Genomic DNA, 13,692 nt, shown 5'->3' on the forward strand with positions numbered 1-13,692 from the left:
GCTTAGCACGCTTGTTTGAGATCCAACCTTCTCACCCTCTAATTGAATATGGAATTCAACCATGTTATGGTCACTCATTCCAAGAGGATCCTTTACTAGAACATTTTTAATTAATCCCATCTCGTTACACAGGACCAGATCTAAGGTTGCTTGCCCCCTGGTCGGTTCAGTTACATACTGCTCAAGAAACCCATCCCTAATAAACTCAATGAACTCATCCTCAAGGCTGCCCTGCCCAATTTGATTTGTCCAATTAATATGATAGTTAAAATCCCCCATAATTATAGGTGTTCCCTTATTGCAAGCCTCAACTATTTCCTGATTGATACTCCGTCCAACAGAGTTGCCACTGTTCGGAGGCCTATAGACTACGCCCACTATTGTTTTTTTCCCCTTATTATTCCTTACCTCCACCCAAACTGTTTCATTATACTGATCTTTTGACCCAATATCATTTCTCTGTATTACAGTGATTCCTTCCTTTATTAACATAGCCACCCCACCTCCCCTTCCTTCCTGCCTGTCCTTCCTGATCGTTAAATAACCTGGTATGTTTAATTCCCAGGCATTGTCACCCTGCAGCCATGTTTCTGTAATGGCCACAAGATCATACCCATATGTAGTTATTTGTGCCATTAACTCATCTATTTTGTTATGAATGCTACGTGCATTCAGATAGAGAACTTTCAAAGATGTTTTGTGACACTTAGTTCCTGCTTTTGCCCTTTTTATTACTTTACCTTTTACTCCATACCTTCTGCCCCTTCCTGACACGCTCTGGTTTTTAATTTCCCCACTGCTACCTCAGTCTATGACCTTCTCTGTTGTCATTTTTATTATTTGCTCTCTAGGAACCTCCCCCCCCCCACTAGTTAGTTTAAAGCCCTCTCTACAGCCCTAGTTATATGATCCGCCAGGACTCTAGTCCCAGCACTGGCCGAGTGTAGCCCGTCCCAACGGAACAGCTCCCTCCTGCCCCAGTACTGGTGCCATTGTCCCAGGAAGCAAAACCCATTTCTCCCACACCAGTCTTTGAGCCATGCATTTAACTCACTAATTTTATTTGTCCTAGCCAAATTGGCTCGTGGCTCAGGTAATAGTCCAGAGATTATTACCCTTGTGGTTCTGCTTTTTAATTTGGCCCCTAGCTGCTCAAACTCCCGCAGCAGAACCTCCTTCCTTGCCCTATCAATGTCGTTGGTACCAACATGGACCACGACAACTGGATCCTCCCCCTCCCACTCCAAGTTTCTCTCCAGTCCAGAGGAGATGTCCTTAACCCTGGCACCGGGCATGCAACACAGCCTTCGGGACTCTTGCTCTCGGCTGCAAAGTACTCTATCTATCCCCCTAATGACACTATCCCCTACCACTACAACATTTCTTTTAACTACCCCAACTTGAATGGCCCCCTGCTCCACGGTACTGTGGCCAGGTTGCTCATCCTCCCTGCAGTCCCTGCTCCTGTCCCCAAAGGGAGTAAGAGCCTCGAACCTGTTGGACAAGTGCAAGGGCTGCGGCTCCTCCAACACTACCTCCTGGATCCCCGTACCTGCCTCAATTCTAGTCACACCATCCTGACCCTGGCCACGGACTACATCTGAATTAATTAATCTAATTGGTGTGACCAGCTCGTGATACACAGAGTCCAGGTAACTCTCCCACTCGATCTGTTCAGTACTTTATTTAAACAGATACTCTGAGCTCTGCTTCACAGGGTGCCGAATGTTTAAGTCATTCTCAGTCCCACTACTCCTATTAATAACACTTTTTGCTGTTAACTGCTGCTTGATACAAACTGACCGGGAAATAGGGAATTTCTCCTCGATGCTGGGGATCCGACTTGGATTCGGCTGTACCCGATAAATCCACAATGTTATTGTCACTGCCGCTGCACTGGATTAAAGGAAGGGACCGGACCAGAAATGATTTTAAATTGTTACTGACAAATCAGGGTAAAAAGGTAAAGGATACAACCTGCTTCTCTGCGGGGTTGACTCACAGCCAGCTCCAGTCTCTGTCTCTCACTTTGTCTCCCGCTTTATCCGTCTGATTGAGAGTCTGTCTTATTCCCCAGCCCTTCATTTGCTGAGTGCAGACCTTCCGACCCGCCTGACTGACTAACTACTGTGAATCAGGGTCAGCCTATTTATTGGGCCTGAATGGCCACATTTGTGAGTTGCTGCCACCGCTCTGTGTCACGGGGCTGTCGCTGTCTCTCAGGATGTCAATACACCCACACCCTCGACACACCGCCTTTGATGGTCGGACGCAGGTTTGGTCAGTTTGTACTCGCAACTCCCTCGGCAGTTTAATGAGGACTTTTTCCCTGTGTGACTTGTGTAGTTTTGATCAGTGAAATGTTTGTGAAAGGGGTCGGAGGAGAAGGATTGAGATTTTCAGTGTGGGACACAAGTGATGGTGTTTAATGGAGAAGTAACACAATCTCTGTCAGTGCAGAGAGAGGTGACTCAGCGATTCACCTTTTCCCTGAACACATCCTCTGACTTGCGGCTATTAAACCGGGCAGAGCTTTCCGTGGTGTAGTGGTTATCACGTTCACCACACACCAGAAATGTCCCTCGTTCTAATCCCGGGCATGAAACATTATCTGGGACTTGCTCTCGATGAATTTCCAGCAGCGAAGAATGAAGCCTTTGAATTCATCCCCACCACGAACTCTGTTCCTTAACACTAATTCCATCCCTCTCCCTAACATTTTTTGAGGCTGAACCACACTTTTCGCAACCTTTGTGTCATACTTGACCCTGAAATGAGCTGCCGACCACATATCCGCTGCATAACAGCGACTGCCTACTTCCACCTCCGTAACATTGCCCGTCTCCACCCTTGCCTCGGCTCATCTACTGCATGAAACCCTCATCCATGACTTTGTTACCTCTAGACATGTCTATGTCAATGCACTCCTGGCTGGCCTCCCACATTCCACCCTATGACACTTGAGGACATCCAAAACTAGGCTGTCCGTGTTCTAATTCGCACCAAGTCCCATTCGCCCATCAACCCTTTGCTCGCTGACCTACATTGGCTCCCGGTTAAACAGCGCCTCGATTTCAAAAGTCTCATCCTCGTTTTCAAATCCCACCATGACATCGCCTCTTCCTATCTCTGTAATCACCTCCAGCCCCATAAATCCCCGCAATATCTGCGTTCCTCTAATTCTGCCCTCTTGAGTATCCCTGATCATAATCGCTCTGCCTTTAGTGGCCGTGCCTTCTGTTGCCTAGGCCCTAAGTGATGGAATTCCCTGTCTGAACCTGTTCACCTCGGTACCTCTCTTTCCCACTTGAAGACGATCCTTAAAACCTATCGCTTTGTGCATTCTATGGGGCATGTGAACTAATTTACCCTTATGTGGATCGGTGTCAAATGTTTTGACTTAAAATACTCCTGTGCAGCGCCTTGGGACATTTAACTACGTCAAAGGCGCTGTATAAATACAAGTTGTTGTTGTTATTGTTGTTGAGAGCCACCGAGACCCGGATGTACTCTCCAGATAACGAAGCCCCTCGGTCCTGCTCCGAAATTTAGCTGATATTTTGTTGGAGGTTTGACGACAAGAATATGTGTGATACTGTCCATCAGGGCAATAGTAATTGAACATCCTTTATGGAAGGTCTCACTCCTGCAGTGTTGAAGTTCGGCGGTTATATTATTCTATATCTTTGTGTGCTCGGTCAGGATTTGGTCAGTGTGCCAATTGCTGTGCGATCAGTAAGGTTTTGGTCAATGGATCAGTTTCGTTGTGTTCGGTCAGGTTGTGGTCAGTGGGTCAGTTTCAGTGTGTTCAGTCAGTTTGTGGTCAGTGGACCTGTTTCTATAATTGTGGATATGATTGTCTGTACGTAATTCCCAACAACGTGTTCAGGTGCTTCCTTGTTTGTGTTCAATAATGTAGGAAGCATGTGAGATTACACATCTTCTCGTTTGTGCCAAAGGCTTAGTCACTGCCTTGAAATCGAATCTATTTCCTGCACATTATTCTTTGCCTGATAGTTGCTGGTTTAACAGTTAAAACTGGACCCAACATCCCTCCTCTCAATAAGTAATACTGTAAAGGCTCTTTTAAAACTCTCACCTGTTCTTGCAACACGATGGCCCTGAGTGCCCACAGGTAACAGATATTTAGAAGAAAACACCAATTATACCTTCTGCTTCGGTCGAAATATCACACTGCAAAGGCATTGGCTGTTTTAGGGGAGGTTGGAACTCACAACCTCGGCATTTCTCAAGCCTGCACTGTCATATAAGTACCTCATACTGACCGATTGCGCCACTGGAGTCGCACAAGTGCTCATTTACGTGCACATCTCCAGTTGTTTAATAGTGCGGGGGGCAGGAGCCCTGGTTAATGTTGTTTATTGGAGGAGCATTGGCTGGGGTTATATGATAGCGTGCAGCAGAAGTTACTATCATGCATTCGCGAGCTTGTGAACGTACCAAAGGCTGCACCAGATTTCTGGCGCCATAAGCACAGAACATTTTTACCCAACTTCTGAAATACAGTCGGTAAAATGAGAACCGATGAAAATTTATCACATGCAAAACACAAAAAGCTTTTTAAAGATTTGCCTGTGACTCGGAGTATTTCGGTCAGTCCGAAACAGAAAGTTATCGCTTCATTAATGGCGGTTACAACAAACTATTGCACGGTTTAATGAGCTTTGCGTATTTAATAGAATAAACAGTGTTCTAAAAGTTAATGGAACCAATGTCGCACGAATAAGAACATTTATAGATGACAGTTCTCTTCTGAGCTGTTTCTCTCCTTATTTAGAGAGCAACGGTTTCCGAAGTGAAGCGGTTATCACTTCCGTCTAAAGTACATCAGGTCCCCGGTTCAATCATTTCTTGCAGGCAGAGATCAATAAAATATATTAACAGCCGCGCGGTATTCTCCTTTTCTCTATACAGTTCTGTCCACACTCAAACCTTACAGAGACACCGAGAGTGTGAGAGATCATTGCAGGATCCTGCAGCGCTACCTCTGTTAATAGCAACAGTTTGGAGCCTCATTTCAGACGCGGCCACAATCCCATGATTTTGTTTGCTGTTCCCCAACTGCCGGAGTGACTGAGGCCGCGACAGCAGCGAAGTTCAGGCCGCCTGTCCGGCCCCGCTCTCACCCAGCGCCCGCTGCCAGCGAAAAGCAGCGATTGCAGCCTCAGAGAGCATAAACTGCCCATCGCTGCGAAACAAGATATCACTGAAGCAGAGGAGAGCAGAGATTTGCATCTGTAGCGTGTAGGTGAGGATGGTCGAGGTTGATATCGATCGACTCATTGGCCCAGAAATTCGGGTCAGGGGCTTCCCGCGGGTGTAAGCCCCCGACCTGCACTTACCTTGCACGCCGGCCGTGAAGCTGTGGGCCCCCGTGGAATTCCGATCCGGGGCCTGCTCCAGCTTCCGGCGCGCAGTGCTTGTGTATCCCATGGGCGCAGTTAGTTCGAAGCATCCCCTGGGATCACGTGGGCCATGGGGAGCAAATGGGAGCAGGGAATGCTCCATTCATAAGATTGACAGGAAGACCTGTCAAAAGTTATAAATACTATGGCCCCAAAACAGCACTAAATCGTCAAATAAATTTGAAAAATCTTCACATTTTTTAAATAAACTATAATTTACATGAAATAACTATTTTATACACTAATTTAAATTTTTGAAAAAAATAATTTCATTTTCTAACGGGGCTAAAAATAAACTTACCTTGCTTTAAAGTATTTAAAAAATAATAAACCTGTGGAAAATATGTTTCAATTTTAATTAGTTCACCACTTCCCTTGTAAAAAGCAGGCCTTGTGACTGCTTTTTAAATGTCTAACTTCTGCAGGCTTCCCCTCCCGGGAAAACCTGCAAAAAAACGTAACTTCGCTGCGCACGCGCAGCCGCTCCTGCGCACGCGTTCGACCACTGAACCTCTTCGTTCAGGGGAACGGAAGTGCCGGTTTCCCGGGCATGCAGGAAACCGGCACTTCCATTGGGCTTACAGGTGAGTGCCCCGTGCATACTCACCCGTGGAGACCCGAATTTCTGGGCCACTGTTGTTGGAACCGATGAAATTGAATCTCTTTCTCCGGCAGTTGTTGCAGGTTTACGTATGCAAAGTGTCCTCGAGGTGCAATCGACAAATTTGAAGATGCCGTGTAGGGCAACAAGTTGAAGCATCAGCACAGTAAATGCCGAGAACAAATTAAACAGTAGCTCAAGCTGATGAGCCTTGCACTGACGGAAATCCTGGACGGAGATTTAGAGGAAGCGACAGTATGAAGGGCTGTACTGCGATTCTAATACTTCTCCAAACACATTCCGGCAAGTCATCGACAGTCAAAAGAGGGCTTGGAACGGGAATGGAACTGCGGCCACATGTGACAGAGCATTGGGAATGTAAAACTGCTGTCTCCAATCGTCTGTTTACCTGAATCAGACAAAATGTAATGGACAATACATGACAAATCCATTTGAATTTATGTTTGATAACCAGTTGATTGGATCTGTATTCTAGACAGAGTGACACTTAAGTCTACGGGTATGAATCTCGCTTTGGGGATTGTAGATGGAAATTTGCGCAAGGTCCCGCGTGAGCCCCTTTTTAACGTCGCCTTCTAAAATTTGACTTGTGCCCAAACCTTGTTCTAATCCGCCTAAGAAATAATCGGTCAGGACACAAATCATTCTCCAACAATCTCCAGCGTCTTTGGTGGAAGTACAATGCAAGCTGCCATGGAAATATCATGGCTTTAAAGACAATCAATTAAAGTATTTTTTAGCAAACAATCACCTGTGATGGTTGTAGGTATATTGGTGTGTGATGATATTAGATACCAATGTATTTGTGAGTTTATATTGTGTTAGATGTAAATGGTTTTGCACCTCTGTTCGTTATAAATATATTTAGATGTATCTGTATTATTTATTAATGTATTGGGTGGGGGAATCTGTGTCAGTTATGAATTTATTTTTGAGCGCTGCAAATGTCCCGTCCGGCCCCATTCTACCTTCTCATTGCCCCAAGTGGGACACGGCAGAACATCTGTTAGATTCGGATTAAACTTTTCATTTTATTGATACTTAGAAAATTTGAGGTTTTGAAAGTAATAACTCTGCATCCATCAGCCTCTCGGATACCTCTGGAGCGTCCTTTATTCTGTCTGATAGGCCCTGAGCATCCCTAAACCGCTCTAGAAACTCCTAAGCATCCCTTACACTGTCTGTTACTTCCGGAGTGTCCCTTACCCTGCCTGGTACTTCCGGAGCGTCCCTTAACCTATCTGATATATCCGGAACGTCCATTAAACTCTCTGGTACTACTGGAGCGTACCTTACCCTGTCTGGTACATCCGGAGTGTTGCTTAGATATCTGATACATCCGGAGCCTCCCTTACCCTGTCTGGTACAACAGGAGAGTCCGTTACCCTCTCTGGTAAATCCGGAGTGTCCCTTAAACTGTCTGGTACATCCGGAGCGTCGCTTAGATATCTGATACACCCGGAGCGTCCCTTAGCCTGTCTGGTACAACTGCAGCGTACCTTACCCTGTCTGGTGATTCCGGAGCGTCCCTTAAACTGTCTGTTATATTCAGAGTCCCCCTTACCCTGTCTGTTACATCCGGAGCGTCCCTTACTCTCCTTCATAACTCCTGAGTTTCCATTATCCTTTTTGATAACTAGTTTGAAAACATTGCATATTTCACCCTTCATCCGCAGCTATGTAATGCTTCCCGTCGCTCATGCTCCTCAACTGTTTAGGGAAAAGCGCCGACTACCAGGTAAACAACCCGAGTTCTTCAGATAGCCTCCCCAGTGCACTTCATTTCCTTAGGAATTTTCTTGTATAATCGGGCTGCGTTGAATCCAAAGGCAGGCCCTGCTTTCGCAGAGCTTGACTGTCGAGCGGTCCCGCGGGTCTAAATGTATCGACTGGCTTCAAGGCACCAACTCAGGTTGGGGCGAATGGAACATGTGCCCCCTGGAACAGCGGTGGCAGCAGAGCACACTTGGCAGTGTAAGTTGGTGAAAGTGAATGTTAGATGCAGGTAATACCGCAGGAAACTTTCAATGAAATTGAAGGAGGAAAGTAAAGGAGAGGCTATTGATTGAGGAAGGAAGAAAAATCTGTGCCGTGTCTAGCAATCGAGCTGAAGTTGCTGCGGCCACAACGCAGAGTACTAACCAACTAAACGATCATTGCGCCACACATCAACCACTGCAACTCTGACCACAACAATGTAATGCACGGCACTGCTGAAAAAAGATGGATTGTTGGTGAAGACCAAAATCAGCACCACCAGAAATTAGGACAGCGGTGAAATTCGACCCAGGCCCCGCAGCGACTGGAGCCTTCATCCAGATGGGAACTAGTGCAGACGCAGTGGCATTTAAAAGGATTTTAGCTTTTTCACACGAGCGTCTTAAATAAAACAAAGGCCCCGTTGGGAGTCGAACCCAGGGTTTCCTGTTTATTAGACAGACGCTTTGACCAGCTAAGCCACGTGACCGAATCCCGAGACCATGTCTCGCCTCCACTCACTGATGTTAATCAGCTACCGGTCACTGTCTTCTGGAGTCTCAGGCCGTTTTTGTATTTCACCAGCTCTCTTGTCTATTTGCCATGTCTCCCGATGCTGTCTGTATCTCCCGCTTTGTTTATCTCAGTGTCAATCTGTGAATTGATTCTGAATGAATACCTGTATTTCCGTCTTACATGAAATAAATGAGGGCATCAGTCAATTCCTCCTCTTACACTGGGGAACTAATGAGCCAACATTTATAACATGATATTGCTTATTGTGATGCAGCAAATAGAATATTCCAACGTGAAAGATTCAGGTTCAATTCTGTGCAAAAAGAAACTTTGACCCCAACGTGTTTGCAAAATGCCGCCTTTTAGTTTGACGTCACAAACGCCACCATTGCACCTCAAGGTGATTCATAACTAATAAACAGAGAAGTCAAGCAGTGAAACGGTATTTGTAAACAGGGTTGTGAGACTGTGGAAAGCACTGGCTCAGAGCAGCAGTTTTAAAACAAGGTTTAAAAACCGGCAGCGTGTGGGCGGAAGGGGAGAGAGAGGCAAGAGAGCCACAAGTGTGATCACCTTGGAAACCATTGGCCCCGAATCTGCTTTAAATCCCCCCTCTGGATTTAAACACATTTAATGTCATATTCACAAATTGATGCATTTGAACAATATATGAGATTTAACACTGTCTCTGATGTAAAATAACTGCTTTATGCATGTGAAATTATCATTGCCGAGATTAAACACTCATTGCAGGGTTAGCGGCTCTTTGTTCTGGGGTGAGATTCTTGTTTTGGGAATTTACAAAAATTTTAAATGCAAAAGATCCCGGGTTCCAATCCCGGGCAGCGCCCTAACATTTTAATAGAACCAGTTCCCCCGGCCTGGAAACATTCCACAAGTCTTCAAATAATACCGGCCAGAAAATCAGCCTGTGTTCAGTACATCACAAGAAAACGGCAATATTATTCTTTAAAGCAGGAATTCAGTCCCAGAAGTGCCGAAACTGTGAGGTAAATATGTAAATCCGTTTATTTACAGAAGCCTAATCCGCATTTTCCACATTGTCAATCTGGGAGCTCGGCAGGACGTGCGGTAAAGGGGACTTTATTCAAGATTGGTTCTGCCGTTTGCAAACAGAAATACTGAAATAAAAGGGATTTTTGGATGACTCCTTTTGGATAATAATGTTAGATCGAGGTTGGTGAGTGGTTATATTCGCAGGACTGTTAATCTGTTTGGAAGATACGTGGCCTGAAAATATTACTTTCCCCAAATAAAAATCTTTTCTCTCCCTGTTTGTTAAAATTCCCCCACTTTCTCAAACTAATATATCACCCAGCTCTAATGGAACAAAGATCGAATCGAGAGCTAATTCCTCCTTCCTCCCTTCCTTCCCTCTGTCCTTCATTCCCTTCCTCCTTGTTCGCGGTTTCCTGCCTCATTGGAAAATGAGCCTGACTTTGATGTTAACTCTGTGATCTATATCTTATCATGGTGTGGAGATGCTGGAGTTGGACTGGGGTGGACAAACGTAAGAAGTCACACAACACCAGGTTATAGTCCAACAGCTTTATTTGAAGTCACAAGCTTTCAGAGCGCTGCTCCTTCGTCAGGTGAAGTGGAGAGACGCATAAAGACACAGCTTATATAGTCAGAGACTAATGTCAGATGTTTATAGGTAATCTTTCTAACTGCCATTTATCACAAGGTGATCACCAGCAGCAGCAACCAAACCACCCCCGGTACCACGGTTGAAACCACAGGGAGGTCCATCGTCAACCTATCGGACCTCACCCTTCAACCAGACGAAATTGAAGCTCTCAGCCGAGGGCTCAATTTCTGCCCCATCACCAAAATGGACTCTCACTTCCTCCTTCTGAGATTGGAACCGAATGCGGGAACAGGGGCAAATGATTAGGGAGCAGAAACATAAATTTCTCCTTTAGGAGGCAATGCAATTTCAAAAATATTTATCAACGTTAATGACGAGATTTTCTCTTTTAGTTTCTTTGGTTGAGAGGTAAATTATGGGCGAGAAATCCTCGTTCTTTTCGGCATACTCTCATGGGATCTGAGACCCCGGTTTAGCATCCTACCAGAAAGACGGCACTACCTCAGTACTACACTGGAGTGTCAGCCTGGATTATGTGCTCAATTCTCTGGAGAGGGGCTTGAGTTTGCTACCGTTGAGCGAGGGCTGACACCTACACTCAGTTCATTTGGCTGGAGTGAAATGTCGGAGATAAAGGGAATAATTATAATGGAGTAAACCTTCAACTTGGCGTCCAGGAAAAACCGGGCATCGTAATCGGCCGCTCGGTAAAGAAACAGCCCGACTTATGTTGCCATCGATTTCATAAGCATTGAAAATCAGGCCTGTCTATAATGGGCGGGGTCGTGGTCAGTTGCGAATCATTCTGGGTCTGTTCGAACCGGGAGTACTCACAGTCCCGGATCATTCTGTGTCTGTTAAAAACGGCAGAGCTCCCAGTCCCGGATCATTCCGGTTTTTTTTAAAGAAGAGCGATTTCAGATTTGATGACCGAGTTGTTGAGTTTAACAAAACGTGCGAATCCAGCTCACAGAGGACCTGTTTATTCAGTTGAAATATTTTTATCTTTTACTCAACCCACTTCTTTTTTCGAGCAGTTTCCTTGAACCTGCTCACAATTCGCCCCGTAAAAAGAGTTTCACCGGCATCAGCGGAGGCACAGATTAATGGATAAGACGTTTGACTTCCGTTCCAAATGCTTTAGTTATCAGAAGATTGAAGGTTCGAGTCCAACCACGGTCGTTTAGTTATCTGGGTGACACTTTTTATATTCTGAATCTGGCGTTAAACCGACCATTTTTGACAGTCCCTCACCTGAAGTTGAATTTCTTTCAGGGTAGTTCTACTTAGATGCAAAATGCAAGAAATGGAATGTCTGAGAGCAGTGTATCGGTGAGAAAAGGTGGCCGAGAGGTTAAGGCGATGGACTGCTAATCCATTGTGCTTTACAAGCGTGGGTTAGAATCCAATCCTCGTCGCTGTTATATTACACGTTTGATGCTGATGCACTTTCTAAGCATTTTACTGAATCTTACTTGAAATACAATTTCCTGAAAATTGCACTTGTGTTGCTAGTCTGTGCCTCTGCATTGCTCATATCTTGTTAAAATTAAAATATTCCAAAAAATTTCTCAACCCACCTTGAATGAAAGTGGAGATGAGATCGCGAATCGGAGACTGAGAACCCTCTCTTCCTTCTTCCGTCCTCTGCGATTGGCACCGAATGAAAGACTAGCGGCAACACAGGCAAATGATTAGGGAGCAGAAACATAAATTTCTCCTTTGCGGCCAATTTAATTTCAAAAATATTTATCAAACTTAATGACGATTTTTCTGTTTTTGGGACTTTGGTTGAGAGATAAATAATGCGCGAGAAATCCTCGTTCTTTTCAGCATTCTCTCATGGTATCTGAAGCCCCAGTTTAACATCTTACTAGAAAGACGGCACTCTCGACAGTGCAGCACTACCTCAGCACTGCCCTGGAGTGGCAGCCTGGATTATGTGCTCAAGTCTCTGGAGTGAGGCTTGAGTTTGCTACCGCTGAGCCACGGCTGACACCTAAACTCAGTTCATTTGGCTGGAGTAAAATGACGGAGATAAAGGGAAAAATGATAATGGAGTAAACTTTCAACTTGGCGTCCAAGATTAAACCGGGCATCGTTTTAGAAACAGCCCGATTTATGTTGCCATAGATTTCATAAGCTTTGAAAATCAGGCCTGTCTATAATGGGCGGGGTCGCGGTCAGTTGCGAATCATTCTGGGTCTGTTTGAAGCGGGAGTGCTCACAGTCCCGGATCATTCTGTGTCTGTTTGAAATGGCAGAGCTCACAATCTCGGATCATGCCGTTTTTTCAGAAGCAGAGCGATTTCAGCTTTTATGACCGAGTTGTTGAGTTTAACAAAATGTGTCAGGGCTCGTCCGGGATTTAGAACCCGGGACTTCTCCCATTTCAATCGTGAAATGCCCAAAGCGAGAATCATACCCCGAGACCAACGAGCCGCCGATGTCATTTCCCATTTGCATTGAGTTTCACTGCGCTGGTGCGAATCCAGCTCACAGAGGACCTGTTAATTCAGTTGAAATATTTTTATCTTTTCCTCAATCCACTTCTTTTTTCGAGCAGTTTCCTTGAACCTGCTCACAATTCGCCCCATAAAAAGAGATTCAGCGGCATCAGCGGCCGCATAGACTAATGGATTAGGCATCTTACTTCTGTTGCAAATTTTTCATTTATCAGAAGATTGAAGGTTCAAGTCTTACAAAGGTCCTTTAATTATCTGGGCGACACTTTTTATATTCTGAATCTGGCGTGAAACCGGCCATTTTTGACAGCCCCTCATCTGAAGTAACGGAAGGCCTGTTGCTTACATTAAGCTGATTGTACATTATCAACATTTTAGATCTTTGTGCACGGGCAGGATAAGCGGTGAACTTGAATTTCTTTCAGGGTAGTTCTAATTAGATGCAAAGAGCAAGAAATGGAATGTCTGAAAGCAGTATACTGGTGAGACGAGGTGGTCGAGCGGTTAAGGCGATGGACTACTAATCCATTGTGCTCTGCAGGCGTGGAGTTCGAATCCCATCCTCGTCGTTACTGTATTACACGTTTGATGCTGATGCACTTTCCAAGCATTTCACTGAATCTTACTTGAAATACAATTTCGTGAAAATTGCACTGGTGTTGCTGGTCTGTGCCCCTGCATTGCTCTTTTCTTGTTAAAATTAAAATATTCCAAGAAATTTCTCAACCCACCTTGAATGAAAGTGGAGATGAGATCGTGAATCGAAGATTGAGAACCCTCTCTTCCTTCTTCCTTCCTTTGAGATTGGCACCGAATGAAAAGACTAGCGGCAACAGAGGCAAATGATTAGGGAACAGGAACATAAATTTCTCCTTTGGAATTTCAAAAATATTTATCAAACTTAAAGACGAGATTTTCTGTTTTTGGGTCTTTGGTTGAGAGATAAATAATGCGCGAGAAATCCTCGTTCTTTTCAGCATTCTCTCATGGGATCTGAAGCCCCAGTTTAACATCTTACTAGAAGGACGGCACTGCCGACAGTGCAGCACTACCTCAGTACTGCCCTGGAGTGTC

The 13,692-nt window shown here is 45.0% G+C and overlaps 1 non-coding gene across 1 annotated transcript; it reads left to right on the forward strand.

Moving 5' to 3' along the window:
- Positions 1-13,104: 13,104 nt before the first annotated feature.
- Positions 13,105-13,187, forward strand: trnas-acu (transfer RNA serine (anticodon ACU)). Its single transcript has one exon. It is a non-coding gene; the product is annotated as a tRNA-Ser (tRNA).
- The last annotated feature ends 505 nt before the right edge of the window (positions 13,188-13,692 follow it).

The sequence above is a fragment of the Somniosus microcephalus genome, unplaced genomic scaffold (assembly GCF_052327205.1).
Source record: "Somniosus microcephalus isolate GS21.2 unplaced genomic scaffold, FLI_Smic_1.0 unresolved_chr1, whole genome shotgun sequence".
NCBI classification, from domain to species: domain Eukaryota; kingdom Metazoa; phylum Chordata; class Chondrichthyes; order Squaliformes; family Somniosidae; genus Somniosus; species Somniosus microcephalus.